The following is a 16,035-nucleotide window of genomic DNA, read 5'->3' on the forward strand; positions in this document are numbered from 1 at the left end:
TCAGACTATTGTGAAAGAGCAATTCAGTTATATGGAATATAGCTATTTGGTTTTCTCCTTGTGATACAGTTCTGTTTCCAGATGTTTCACAAATAATACCACAAACATTGAGCTGCTTTATCCTTATGTCAGGCGTCAAACCGGGTATTTTCAGTTGGTAGGTAGCCAATACCTATCACCAGTAGCTTACAAGAAACAACTAAGACAGTGGTTTATCACCCTTTATATACTGCCTTATGGAAGGCATAGACTAACCACCCTTCATTTACATTCCTTCCATAACTGAAGTGCAACTTTCTCCACTTCTTAACATCAACGTATTTTTAATTATTAAGCAGAAGTTCAAAAACAGAAGAAGCAGTTTTTCACACAATCTTATTCAATGGGGAACACAGATGTTCTGTGTAGCAAAAGTACAAATGAACTTAAGAGGCAGTACGCGCAAAGAAAACAAAACAACAAAATCAAAATCTGTTTAAAGCAAAGACACAGAGACAATCAAATCTCTGAAAATCCTTACACAATGAACTACCAGCAGCTGTGGTGATATCCTGGGGTAATAAGTACCCCCGTATACTTATGTTCTTACAACACTTTTTTAAGCATAAGCTCATCCTATGAGGAGACGGATACACTTTTGGTCTGATTGCATGCAGATGTCCTCACCTTTCACTTGGATCACGGATCCGGCATGAACCTGCTCCACTAGTGCAAAATAGTTAAAAGAATTTTTAAAGTGTCACTTTGCTCTTGTAGACTTCAACAATACTGGCAATTCCCTAACTCTATGCCCAGACTTGTTATTGTACATACTCCCACAACTAGCCTAAAGTCAACATGAAGAGTGTAGCGTGTATGTGCATTGATTGACAGAAACGGTAAATGTCCGTGCTTGATGCAGGTTGGAGTCCCCCGCAGGTGACCTGATCTGACAGCCGTCAGGTGGTCAAGTATTAATAAACCTAGCACTTCACCAGAAAAGATGCTAAAAATCTCCAAATTTATTCAGTACATGCAACTTAGCAGATATTTTAAAGACTAGGGCTACTTTTAAGTGTGTTTATGTGATGCACACTCTAGTTAAATAAATAGAGCTAAGATCATCAAGCCCTTTAGCAGAAAGTGTTGATCACTACAGTCTACTAAATCTTTCCTCTTTCTGTATGTCTATGTGGTCTTGGGTAGCTAGATGGGAATTCACTCTACCCGCACCTGAAGCCAATCACAAGCAGCATATCAGTGCAATGCTGAGCTTGAGCCAGTATGCACTGTTGAAACGACTCCACAGCTGCTTCTCAGCTTGAGCAGCCAGAGCCTATAATGTACCCAACAGTAACAGACTGCAAATGCATGTGCCGTATAATCAGAAATCCAGTTAAAGCTAGCATGCTAAGCTCTCTGTGGGGAGAGGGGATCAAGAGAAAATGAAATTACAGCTGTGATTCCAAGCTAAAATTTCACTGTAATCCAATTTAAAATGTTCTAGTCCTTCTCCTATCAACCCAGAAGTCACTAACCTCCAGTGCACCAAGTCTACCATTTGCATGGTCAAATGCTAAACTGGATATGTGAAATATTGCAAATGAAAATGTGAAATTTTACTCTTTTGCAAAGCAAACAAAACATCTGCCCCCCACCCCCCGAGTGTGCATTTTTTAAAAACATGCAGATCCAGGACCACTCAAATAAAGAGCTTATCTCAAGTTCTTTAACTACTAGTTACTACAGTGCAATAGGTTTCTGAAATGTTCTATCATAGAACATAGATCGGTCTTCACCTCTTCTGCCCTTCAGAATAGGAAGGGGATAATAAGACTGCCATATTTTTTTAATAAGGCTGCTCATACACAATATTTGACTTCATACACACAGAACTCCTGACTCAGGCCCCACAATTTTTTGTTTAATAACAATATGCTTTTTATTTGCCATCTGGTGCTTGAACTGTCATGGTAAATTTAGGTCTTTCTTTCAAGTTGTTCTACAAATAGTGTAACTTTTTTTAAAAGCGGCGATACTCACATGAACAATTAACTCTAGGAATTGAGTGCTCTCTATTCTACCAAATTAGACTTGTGATAAGAATCAAACTGGCAGCAGTAATAGCAACAAAATAGAGCACAGGTGTGTGTTTGCTAAATTATGACCAAGGGACAAACACATGCTCTCTTTTCAAGTTATACTCCATTATGCCCCTATATTGTAGTCCACTGCAGCGTAACAGAAGAAAGGACTGTACTGGCACTCCCCACATATGCCAGTGCTAAATCAATCTTTTTAGCTTAAGACACAGATAAAGGTGGTTTAAGCAAACCCAGCTGATTTTGCATTGAAATGGATTAGAACAAAAGTCTCAGTTTATCTGAGCTTAGTTTCTCCTTTTCTGCAACAGCTTAGTGGTCTTCGGCCTCTCTACTCTGCAACCTGCCTTTGCTCTCAAGTCCACGTGTTCTTACTGCCTGGCTGCTCTAAACTTCTGAACTGCGTAGTTAACAATGGGAATTGTCTCCTCCTTCCCTCTCCCTCCTCCCCACGAGTCTGGTACCCCAAGCTACAAAGCCATGCCTGGCACATTTCCCTAGCCATCTACGCACTCAGTTTTGTTGACTTTTATTTTACCATTTCAAGCACAACCCCTAATGTAAACTACTTCTATTTATTTAAATAATGGATTAAGAGGAACAGACACTAGACAAAACATTTCATATTGATTACTTAGATTATAACTGTTCCAGTTATGTACTGAATCTCACAAAACCAACAAACTGAATCCTAGTGACAAAATATACTTAATGATAAGATCTAAGAGAACAGGAAAAATAAATTCCTGCTAAGCCGTGGTGCTGTCATGTAACATAAAAGGCTTATTTTGTAACTTTTTACAGTAAACTAAATTACTTTGAGATACAAATATTTCTTCCTTATACAACATAGCAAACCAACATAGTAGCAAATTATATTTTGTTAGAAAAAGTCCTAGTATTATTACTAAATGGCAAAACCGTCTACCACTTAAGATGTTACCTAGCAAAGATAATGAGGTGATAAGAACCATTTAGGGGTTTAGAGCAGAACGTAACATACTGGTGGCTACCTCCAGATACACTTCATAAAGCTTCATAATAAGCAAGAACAGAAATAATTAACTTTGTCTGAAATGAAAAATAATTTAGTTGTAAATTCAACCCCCTCAGAAAGTAAACTCACTCACTGATCTGTTTATTTTAAATCAACCTATAATTACACAGGAAAAGAGAAAGAGTGAATTTCCTGAAGATGATCAATAATCGTAGAATCATTTAGGTTGGAAAAGACCTTTAAGATCACCGAGTCCAAATACGCAGGCTTATTAAAATAAACTATTTTATTCAGTGAGAATAATCTATAGAGCACTGGGCACAAAGCTGGAAAAAATGTTGTTTTAACCCAAATTCTATTTTAATTTTAGATTTGTGTTCTCTCGCTCCTCTAAACTGGATGTCCTTGCATACACGACATTTAGGGCTATGACTCACAAGACCAGGTAACTCGCACCGAGATAGCTAGCAATAAAAAAAATTCAGAGTATCATCAAAACTTAAACGAAAAATTGCAACGGTCCAGAAGCTGCTTTATGGGAAGCTCAGCCATAAGGAGCAGTATGTGTCATAATCTCATCAACTTTTAGTAAGTCAATCTGCCTGTCGGCGCCAGACAGGGCCTTTACTTACTAAATTCTAGCATCTGCTCGCATCTGCAAAAAGCAACAGCTTATTTTTCTACTACACCTTTGGACCCAAAGAGCTAGCTAGCAGAAATGTTAAGATATTTGGGTTCTAGTTAGAGAAAACATTGGTGGTGAGTCAGGAATTTCTTTGAATCAACTGAGTTTAGTTGCAAAAATGCTACCACAGTTGTATTTTTGTGAACACAGGGCAAGACTGATAAACAAAGAACTATTTCCTTTCTCTTTGAAGATATGGTAAAGGCAGTGCCAGGATTCCTAGAGCCAGATAAAAACCACCACAGGTAGATAACACAAAATGCTGAGCCAGTCTAAACTTGCGATGCCAATTCAAATTTGTTGCAAGTATTTTTGCTTAATTTTGTGTTAGCAAACTTCATGCTTTACCAAGTCTGTCTACACAACAGTTTTATTCATCTTTCTGCAGACAGCCCACAGGATTTCTTTTCAGTCCCTTCCTGTTTCCCTCCTACTCCTTGATGCAGTGTTATTGCATTCAAGCCATGAACCACCTTTAAATGAAGGTTTGAGGGTGGATTCTACCAATTCCTCAGTCATCACCACTGAGCTTTCCTTACCTACCGATCCCTGTACTGCAGCATTCCTCATAACAAGCTTCCATCAACACTGTGCCGTACACTGAGCCTCTCCATCAGAAAGCCCTCCAGCCTTGCTCACCATATTGTGTAGCAATCCACTGCAATAATATCGCACCCCTGCAGAGCCCAGATGATCCATACTGCTGCAGTATAGGACACCATTAAATAGAACTTTGGTTCTCAACTGGAACTTACAGAAGCTCAGCTGTGATTCAGAGCCAAGCTTATTGCTTCAGCCAAGCCCTGAATTTGCACCAATATCTGAACACCTGTGGACTGCCACAAGTGTATCTTAGATTGCATTAAAAACCCAATGCACTGCAGGTGAAGCTTCCACCTCCAGAACTACTTTGCCTTTGATTGTGTTACATCTGTAATCTTGCAATTACCAGATAAACTCCTCATCACAAATTTTATGCTGTATCAAGTACAGCCTGAAAGGAATCCTTCAGTGCTTCTGAAGTCTAACTCATTAAACCCTTCCTCTGGTATCTGTCTGAAGCTTTACCTATTCTTATCAGTAGAGCAAAAGACTACAGAAACAGCTCATTTACAACACTCTGCGGTATTAACAGCAGCTCTCCTTTGATATATTTACCTTCATTTATACTCCACCAATTTCAAAGGCATTCTAAGTGCTTACAATACAGCAGTAAATCTGCATGCAAAGGTAACACAGACTTTTACATCAGCAGTAGTAGTCCACAAAATGAAACTAAAACAGAACCTAGCTCAAGTCCTGTCCTGGAGGGCTTGTTTAAATAGGCAGGCTTTCAAAGGGAGCCCAGATTAGGCTCACTGGGGAGGAGGGTCTGTTCTCTGTTGGAAGAAGAGGGTAAGCAAGTTTCAAGACTGACAGCATTGCATGTTAAAGCCTGAGGTTTATTAGCACAAGTATCCATGTTGATCTTAATAGTCATGCTAACATTAACTGATATATCCAGAAATCTGATGTACACCAGTCTGTAACACAGCATTGTACTAAGTGTGTAGTTGTGGGAGGACTGTATTAATATATTAAAAGAAATATTTCCGTAAGATACTTAACATCGTAAGGAAATTTTCTGCTCTCAGTTCTAACGATATGGCTGGGCATGGGTGTACAAACAGAGCTTGTACACAGAAAGACAGTGGAACACCAGTCAAGAACACTGCACTTGAGGACTTCTGCCTCCTGTCAGTGTGAAAAATGATTCTGAGAGCCCTTCCTTCCTTCACTGAAATGTTAGGGGTTATTGATGTTTCCCAAACTGCACGGACAGAGTAATGTGAGAAGTTTCCTAAACTGTTTTGCCTAATTCTGATCTTTTTTAATTTTAGTGAAGTTTCTCTCAAGTCATCTCTCTACATATAAGTGAACAACTCTATTTTATCCCCCTCCTCAAACCATCTTGTCTTTTTTACTTTTCACTTTCCCTCTTACAGGTTCCTAGACATCTCCACTTCTAGAGAAGTCTTTCTAAAAGTATTTTTGAAAAGTAGGAAATAACTCCATATCAATAAGAAAAGCCCAGACAGAGAAATATGGGATGCAGGAAAGAGAAAGAAAAACAGAAGCTAAAACCAGCCAGACAAAAAGACATCACGAAAATTTTAAGCTGAAGCTCGTAAAGACAGAATAGAGAACAGGAATCTAGCACAGACCAAAACAAAGATCTGAAAGCCTGCAGTAAAGCACGATCAGAGAAAACACTGACACACAAGAATTACTAGATTTTTCCTTGGTGTTTTTTTGTCCCACCATTACATATGCAATAGCACAGTTTTACTAGTGGAAGAGTCTGTAAATGCGTTAACTCTCTGGAAGTAGATCCACCCTTGGCTAGATAATAGGCTTCCATTTTTTTTAAATAAAAAATTTTCCTCCCCATTGCTAAAAAAAACCCTCCATACTTGAACTGCATCAGTTGGTATGCTGTCTTTTGACTGAATCCCTGTAAAGTGATGCCTTCTTCAAGGCAGTTTTTTGATTAGCTTTATTTTGTCAGGTCTTAATGGAGAGTGAACAGCAGAGGTGTGAGATTTTTTACAAAGTGTTGATATTCTGAACAGTTGTGATGTACAGTAAGAAAAAGACAGGAAAGCGTACTGCTGAAATACAGCTGAGGTTCAGACAAGCAAATGGATCATAGATTTAAAAACATCAGATCAGTCTAAAATGTATCAACCCAGTACTTGACAGTGACATTTAGGATTAAAAATCTCCCCATTTTTAACCTTTTAACTGTGTAATGAAACACTGAAGTTTCTGCTACTTTTTCCAGGTTATACAATATCTGCTGTGTCACAAAGCTTCCTATGGATTTTCACCGCTTAGTATGTTCCAGAAGGATGAGTTATGCCATTTTACAATTGCTTTAACTAACTGGTTTAAGGTCCTTTACCAATGCAGTAAAGAATCAGCCAGCTCAGAAAAATCTGAAGCCATATCTGGATTATAAATCTTGTTAGTTGTTTAGAGATAAAACAATCAGACTTGATTTCTAAAGAAATCACAAAGACATCAGTCCTCACAGATATGGGTACATAATACCTCTAAAATACAAGCATCAACCAGAGATGCCAGTGGAAATTAGGGGTTCTGGAACAGGGATTGATATTTCTAAAAATCGTCTTGGTATTTAGTATTTAAATGTTTATTATTCAGAAGCTCATCATCCTAGATGTCTCTCATCCTGGGGAAAATAGGTACTGTTACAGAGATCAACACCAAAGATTTCTGAATGGAATATTCAGCTACCATTTTAGAGAACAGATGCAGCTATTCTATGGCCAGTGTTACTGTGCCTTAATAACAACAGCCCTCCCTTCAGGTGAATGTCAAACTTTCCACATATTCCTCTGTGCTGACTTTGTTGATGCTCCTTAACTCTTGTTCTCAGATTGAGACAATTACTTCAGCTATCGGTCAGTGATGTGAGGTGCAGAGATGCCCCAGCGAGCTCATACATGCAGTAGAAGCATAGTGATATTTTGGAACTCTAATTAAAAAAAAAAAAAAAATCAAACCCAAACTTTATGGTAAGTAATAATAGGTTTTCTTTAAAGTTACAAATAACCATTTACTCTAATAACATCAGTTAATGAGGTTATAAAACTATACAGATTATAGCCTTGTCATTTCTTGGATAATTAATTCAGGAATGAAAAAATGTAGAAGAATTTATGCTGTTCTCCCAAAAACTATGTCTAAAAAGTGCATTCTGTCAAAACAGGGTTATATTATTTTCTTAGCAAGCTTTCCAGACCTAACAGGAGGTTAATAAATACAAGGCAATTCTGTGATACAATCCAGTTAAAGATAATTGCACAAAAGATCATTCTTTACTACAAAAAATGTCTCATGTATTCCCAACTAAAAAATGTTTGAAATGGAGTTTGTTCCTTACTCTGTTAACAAAATGTGCACCAGATTAGATGTTTACCCATATTTCTGGATCTTCACATACAAATCAGTGTACTTACACTATAAATATACAATTTAAAACAGAACCTGTGTGCAATTTCAATGGTCTAATTGAAATTACCCCCTCTTGGGTCTAACTATAAATTCAAATCAATAATATTTAAAGGAAAGCTTTTTAATAATGATGTATAAACTCTTATCAATGTGTCTTATGTGTAGTGAACAAAAAAACCATGATCTATTCCAAGGAATTTCCTATCTCCTTGATTTGGCAATCAAGACAGTTATATTTAATAATATTATTTTTCTTCTTAAATGGTATCTGCCTGCATACAAAGTGAGTCTTTTTAAAACAAACAAACAACAACCTACAAGCACCCCAGCCCACCCCACAAAAAACCACAATGCTTTTCAGTCTACTATACCTTTTATATCAGTGTTATGATAATATATCAGAGATAGCCCTAATTTCAGCTGTTTCAGACAAGGAAAACACAAAAAGAGACCAAACTGAAAAAATACAGACAGTGTCTGGAGAAAGTGAAATTAAATTATTAAAAATACATTTTTTTTCATTCTAAGATACAAAATGTTTATGATGATGGAGAGCTCCAACAGCACCATACAATATTCAGTAAACGTTTGCTATTTTTCAAAACCACTCAACTTCTGACTCTGCAAAACTACCACTAGGTTCTATAGTTGAAAAAATATTCGTGCAACAGGGACCTGCTCTAGCAAGCCTAATGATGAGGGGATTAGAATGGAAAGTGAGAGCACTGGACTTTCTTTTCTGGCAACATAGTTCAAATCCCAAGCGAGACAGTAGGATAAATGAGCCAGACAGCCTTCATTCATTCTCCAGCAAACAACACACCACAAAAGATCCATACATTATGCCAGGAAAACACTCAGCAAGAATGAGAAGCCTTGGAAACAGAAATTCTTGACTCAAGAGTCTGGTTGAAGGTCACTGCTCTAACACTGCAAAGTTCACTTGATTTGCATTTTATATATTGATATGTAAAGGAATTTGAGTTGTTTATGATCTTTTCTTTCCCGCAAATGATCCAAAGATGGAGGCAAATTTTAACCTTTTCAATTCCTGAGCTTAGTGGAAAGGGACCAAAAGAAACACTTCACATTATTGAAGGAGCTATTGAAAAATACACTGACAAACTTTTTTCTCATTTCTGTTGAATTAAAAAAGAAAGCATCTATACAAAGGAAAACAGAGATTTAAAGTTTCCAGTTTCCACACCAGCCCTTCCCTGTAAATTAATAAGCCTACATCCAATTTGCTAGTTCAGATCCTGCTTAATAGCTTCGTAAAATCCCTGTTAGCTAATTAAACATGACGAACTGATGTTTACTGATTTGCTAACTGCCCCTCCTTTATTTCCTAACAAATATATGCTACATTGATTTATTTTTATTCCATGACGCTTGAATCAAATGAGACTAGACACAGTTAAGAAAGCAGCACTAATCTGATGATACTACTCTGACAAATAAAGTGACAGGCCTTTCATTAAAAATATATAGAAAAGACTCCAACAGTGACTAGATTATTTTCCTTCTTTTCAGAAACACTTTTATATGACAAAAAGGGTTCTTAGCCTGGCATCTAATTATAATTCTAATCATATAATCCACAGCAAAGGATTATGCAATCCTTGCACAATTTGGAGGTGTAATTTACTGCAGGAACCAATAATGCACTTAGACATGTATCTTCAATGCAACAAATCAGGTAGGTAAGTGTCTAAACATTGGCACTGGTTGTTGCAATCAGCTGCTGGGGCAGGGAAAAAAAATTAATGGTTGCTTTCAGTAATTTTGGACTTGGCAGTTTATTATTTGAACTCACTTTATTACTGAGTGTGACCAAAGAGGAAGACACAAAGCAGCATTTGCTTCTTTACAAGCACTTGATCAAATGCACATGCACACAGAAGGCATTCACTAATCTGGTCCACTGTTATACTGATTGTAAACTGCTGAATGATTTTCCTTGACTCAAGCCTGACACGTACTGTCTGAGAGTATTCTTTAGCCAGAGACATGTATCTTCCCCTAGATTTTTCATGAACTAAAACCAACTTCAGAAATACATTGCAGTTTTTCAGCAGTAGGGACTATAACGAATGGTATTCTTTATCTTTTGAAAGTAAAACCAACCTAAAAATACATGCCATTCAGTCAGAATATCTTATAATTTTTGCCATCCAGGGAACAAAGGCACAACATCTCATTTCTCAAAGTCAAATTTCTAAGCTCATAAAATTCAAGTGCCTCTATGAATAGTACTTGCATTTTGGTTCCCCTTGTGTTGAAAAACACTAGCTGCAAGACTTTGAGGAAATGGGCTTACACAGAAGAACATGAGTGGATCCTAAAAGCTTCAGCCAGGACAAGACCATCACATAAATAAGGGAATTAGAAAATTAATTGCACCATGAGGTCTTGCCTAAGGACGACTAATGCTTTTCAAAGTTCTTACTAACATCTTCCTTTGCTGACAGTGTGGCATATGGAAATAGAAACCACAGTCTCTGACCCCTGCACATAGAACTAAAGCCAGGACAAAGACGACAAGGACCTGACATAAATTACTGCTGTAGCTAAGTAAAGTTCATCTGCATACTTAAAAATAGTTACTTGACAGTGCCAGCCACTGGTGAGAGGAATGCGTTGCTCTCACTATAAGGAAACCTAGAACCAGGGACATCCTGGCATTACAGTATCTCAGTGGCAAACATGCAAACAAGAAAAGGCTGAGAGAGATCAAAACAACAGCGTTTAGAAAGGGTATATTATGTATATAACACTATTTTACTAGGAATTTGTGAACATTGTATTGCACTTTGGCACCCTCTGGTGTTGACTGGTGCTGAGAGCTAAAATTCTGAGGAAAAAATCTACTCCGTAGCATTATTAACTGCTGAGACACTTCTGATACACATAAAGAACAAGACCCTATTATTCTAAAGCACAAAATTCGTGCTCCAAACCCAAGAAATATGCAGAAGTGCTAGAATCCAATCCATGTAACTTAATAGCAAGAAACCTTTGTTTGAATACTTAAGAAAATCCTTGTATTTTTGATGCAGTTTGATAAAAGAGTTACTTCTTAAATATCTCTTTGGCTAAAATGAGTTATGTGTCATTAAAAGGTTCTTTGTTTTCAGTTATATATTTGCTAAAATAAGATCATTACTACTGCAACATTAAAATGAGAACCTCTTTTTAGCATGGCTCACTGTATCATCCCTCACAAAGAAACTGGTGCTTGTGCCATGACTGCAACATTTTTCCAAATGTAGGAACAAGTACAATCATGTGAAGCAAGCTCTAAGCACTACTGATGTAAAAGTGGGAAAGCAAGACATTGCACCGACTGGGTATTCCAGCTGCTGTTTTCCTAAGCCTCTTCTACCATACAGCAACAGCATTAGATCACAGACATTTACATGCAAACTTGCTTACACAGCATGTTTCCAATCTTTTCAATCCCTCTGTGTCTCTCAAAGCAATCGTTGCATCTTTTCGTTTGATAGTAAAACTATCAATTACAAAACAAACATTTATTCAACATATTATTGTATTTTTCAAGATTCTTCCTTATTTTTTCAAAGGCAGCTGAAAAGATATGTTAAAATAAGATTCATTTTATCTTCCAAATTATTTAGGCTGATAAATTGACAAAAAAATATATTAAACCAATTCAGATGTCTGAAAAAAATAAAATTGCCCTGAATATTATACAACACAAGAAGAAAGATTCCCTATGTTACTTAACTTGCCAATAGGTAGTACATACAATTTTTATGAAAAATGCAGACCATGTAAAATCTTACTATAAACAATTATCTCTCAAAATATTACATTACAAAGATTTTAATCTTATTCTCTGTGGATTTGAGAATACCCCTCACTCTTATATAATCAGAGATTTTTTAAATTCTGAATTTTAAAGAACAGTATTAGCATACTGAGGAATAAATGCCACAATTAAGATCCCAGATTAAGATCTTTCCAAATTTTAAACCCCTAAAAAGTTAGTTTGGAAACAGCTGCTAGCACACCTAATTCTTTGTGATTAACCAGTGAACACTGTTCATAACAATAAGACAGTACTGATTAATAAATATATATCCAACAGTTCTTACCAGAGAAGGAGGTTTTCATGGTCTATTTTGTGCTCTTAAAATGCAAAAGCTTCTTGGCAAAAGACACACCTTGAGAAGTCCTATGCCCAATCAGGAGCTGGACCTGCCTAGAAGACAGCAGCTGATGAATCACACTGACAGTAACTGAGCAAGGAGTTTCTCTTTTTTTTTTTCTCCCTCCCTAAGTCAAGGAGAAGCTGTATCCTGTGTCCAGTGAACTTTTTCACACCTTATTTTTAATTACTATTATTACTTCTCTACTAAGTGAAAAATGTGCCAACAAGCCATTATGAAATACAGAAGTTCCTACTTTCAGGTGAGAGTTTTGCAGGCTATTTCTTAAAAAATATTTCTTACAAAAATTTTCTTCAAAAAAAGTTGACTTATAAACTGGAAGAACTTTAACTGCCCCCAACCAACAACAAAATTGATGTGCTTACATCAGTGTTAAGCTATGCACAAGTTTAAAACACCCTCCACCAGTGCAGAGCTAAACAGATCAATAGAGAGAGGTAAACTTATCTACTCCAGGTACTGTGTTATATTTTATCATGTGTTATTATTATTTGATTATGGAAGCCACTTAGGAGTTTCAGTCCAGATCATTCCCCACTCACCTAGGCTGTGTACCTGCCCAGAAAACATTTATTCTCTCAAAACCTAGATGTGTAATTGCATCACTTTGCAATTATTTATCCAGGTGATTTTTCTTCAATCACAGGTGTACTGATCCTAACCAGACGGCTACTGGTAAGAGACTATGAAACAATCTGAACTTCTAATTTCACAAAGAAGCAAACTAGTACAGGCTGTTGGGGACTGATTTAATCATGTTCTGGTGGGGACTGGCTGCACACTCAACCCAACTCCATTCTACACTGCAGGAGTGAAGACCCTGAAAGAACAATCTCAAGCCAAACCAACCCCCTACCAAAGTTTCATGAGCACACCCTCTTTCCCCATAGCCCAGGTCTGCATGTTTCTCCTCTGCCCCGTCTGTTGTTCACCTGGCCCTTCCACTGTATTCTCACATCTTCCAGGGATTCCAGAGTAACCCCTCTGCCAGATTCTGCTATTCCATTTTAACTCAGCGTGAATGTTACTTGTCCAGCCTGCCTAGAGATACCTTTTCTCACACTTTAACCAAATGCTGTTTCAATCCTTTCGCGTTCTGATAAGTAACATAAAACATACAACTGCCTCTAGTAAATAGCTATCACTGAAAACCAAGATGCAAACCTGTCAGGCAAAAAACGTAAGGGCTCTATGTAACTAATACCAATTACATAGCAATTCATGCCAAACACAAAAAGCACCCATTTCCCTTCCAAACTAGCCTTGAATAGGATTAGTTCGTGAAGGTAAATTAAGAAGCCATATTCCCACTTGTACACAGACAATAGAATACCTTGTAATCACAACACTCACAAGAGCAAGTGATAATTTTGTAGGAAGCTTATTGAATAAAGGCTGCTTGTATCTAAATCTGACTGAAATGTCCCTGAGCCTCTATCTGAGTGTAAACACCTACCCAGATCTCTCTGTAATTTTGGATGGGGGCTGTGACAGTAGTTCTTTCAGCTTTTTCAGACTCTTTTTCTGGATTCCACACCCTAGTGGTTGCAAACTTGAATATTTACAAAGTTAACTACAGTCAGGTGTTGCAATAATAATATTTACATATTTCCATGGAGGGTGATGGCAAAAAAAAAAAAAAGAGAGATCTTGTTATCAGTGATTCCTATAATTTCCAGCTATCGCTGACTCTGGAAGCTGCTTGTTTCACTTTGCTGCAGGAATGACTGGTACCTATTACTAATTTGAATAAACCAAGATAAACTTGTATAAATATCTATCAGAATTCTGAACACAGGAAATAAATTTTTTGCATTGTTAAGTCAATGCTTACTGCCTGCCAGCATTTTGGAAACAGAAGTAAAGCCTCCTACAAGAACAAAGGACATTATTTTACTTCAATGGTAGAACTGAGGAAAATTCACTGCTGATTAAGAGTGGCAGAGCTAACTCTGCACATTCATCACAAAGAAGCCTTTGTGCCTGCACTGTCTGCACAGAACAGCCTTTGATGGGCAGCTTTTTGTTTCTTCATACTGTAACTTCTGCAGGGTGCTAAGTTGCATTAACTCAATGGCTGATTTTATGAGCCAAAAATTGGAAGGAAGAATATGGGACAACGATTAATAAAGGTTTAGCTACAAAAATCACTTGCTAGTTCAATGATCTTCCACTACGGCTGTTAAAACAGAGAAAAAAGTTTTACTGATAGATTACAGAAGTGCAGAATGTAAGTTCGGTGTTCTGCTTCTAGGCTAACTGCAAAATTGCAACATGGCATTCACTTACACAATATACTAAATTACTTCCAAAACAAGTTTTCTGTGTTTATGGATAGAAAGCATATTTTTTTTACATCTGTCAGTCTTGGAGCACTGATCAAAGTATAATATTCCATACTATAATATACCAGTATACAATGCAGCTGCCTATTTACCAAGTCATTCTAACAAAGGTTCTTGACAGCAAATTTTAATTTAATTGGTGTATGGGGAACTTCGGTGGTTTCACTTTCCTAAGATACATCTATTACCTTCAACACATAGTAAATTAAGTCTTGCAACTGTAATACCAATTAGCCAGATTTCAAGTTGGCCAGTATAAGATGGTAAATGTGCCTCAAATAATAAGTATTATCCATTGTATCAGCAATAAATTTTGCAGATTTGGCGTTCTGTAAATATTAGTCAAACTACATTATATAATCACCGTCATTATACATTTTTATAGATGGAAAATAAGAAAAAAAAGGATAGAGTAGAATTCCAGACAGGTAACTTGGAGCTGACCTGGCTCTGCTAGTGACTGGCAGATGTGTTTGACCAAGTCACAGACATGACAGTCTACCTACAACCAGAATTCCACAATCTATCTTTTTTTACAAAACCATTTGATATCATTAAATTGAATTTTAAAGGCTAGAAATTCCTAAGAAAGTCACAATCAAAGTATACATTCCAGGTAACTGCTATGCTATTTCTAATGTTCATAATCCCAATGACATCTTAGTTCTCCAACTGTGCACAAACTTGCAATTCCTTCTGTTTGCTTCCCATACTGCAAGCATTTATGTACAGGCACTTAAGATGAGCGCCAGCAGTGCTGTTTTCACAGAGGAAGTGTGAGATCCTGCCCCGTCATAAGGACATGTCTTCACTAATCCTGCGTCATCACTTCTCTTTAGATTATGATAACCCTTCCTCGCGATGTATTCTCTCCTTTGCAAGCCTCTTCTGCTCACTGAAATGACCGAAGAGACACCTGGGCCCCTGTAACCTCCACCTTCCTGATATATCCCTGGTGCCCACGCAGATGTGCAGCAAGGGGCAAAAGTCTAAGGCTTGACAGGCTCTCTGCAGTATCCTGGATCCAAGCCCCTGCACTCAGCAGACATCCCAAAACATCACATCAGGGTAGCAGATGGGAATCTCCAGTACCTCTCAGCTGTTTTTACTCTTCTTTTCAATGTCTGGTTCAGGCTCAGCTGGCTCTGATGCCTCCCTGTGATGGGTCTTTGTCATCCTCACCTCTTCCCAGGGCACCGCTCTTATTCTGCAATTGCAGCTCATTACTGCTCATTACTCATTGCCTGCGATTGCAGGCAAAGGAGCCTTCTCTTCTGTCCCCAGAAATAACAAGGCTCCAGCCCCCTCCATCTTGGGACTGATTTCCTGTTGATCCCTTCTTTCTTCCCTGATGGTACAAAGCCTACTCACCTCCTCTCACTGCTCCTCTTCCTCAGTCAGCTCCCTAGCCAGAGCCCACCTCCTACAAGGTGGCCACCATGCCCAACCCACACTCACAGAGAAGCTCTAGACACCTAGAAACTCCCTGAACAGTCCTTCTGGGTAATGCCATCAAATCTTGGTACAGCTCCTAATAGGAATTATTCTATATGAGAAAATTAATTCCTGCCATATGGTTACTCAATATCATATTAGCTTATGCTAGATCTCAAAAGGCTGATGTCATATATTATGTGTCATGTATGGGGGCAAGGTACCACGTAAAAGAATGTGGGAAACTTCCAAATAACAGTGAGCACAACTACCCTGTTTA

At 37.7% G+C, this 16,035-nt stretch overlaps 1 protein-coding gene across 1 annotated transcript in view; it reads right to left on the minus strand.

The window, feature by feature from the left end:
- Nucleotides 1-16,035, minus strand: part of BCAR3 (BCAR3 adaptor protein, NSP family member) — a 110,206-nt gene that overhangs the window by 83,905 nt on the left and 10,266 nt on the right. Inside the window, exon 2 of the mRNA XM_075098148.1 lies at nt 11,902-12,008. The gene's annotated coding sequence lies outside the window, so the exon portion shown is untranslated. The remainder of the gene's footprint in view (nt 1-11,901; nt 12,009-16,035) is intronic.

The sequence above is a fragment of the Phalacrocorax aristotelis genome, chromosome 6 (assembly GCF_949628215.1).
Source record: "Phalacrocorax aristotelis chromosome 6, bGulAri2.1, whole genome shotgun sequence".
NCBI classification, from domain to species: domain Eukaryota; kingdom Metazoa; phylum Chordata; class Aves; order Suliformes; family Phalacrocoracidae; genus Phalacrocorax; species Phalacrocorax aristotelis.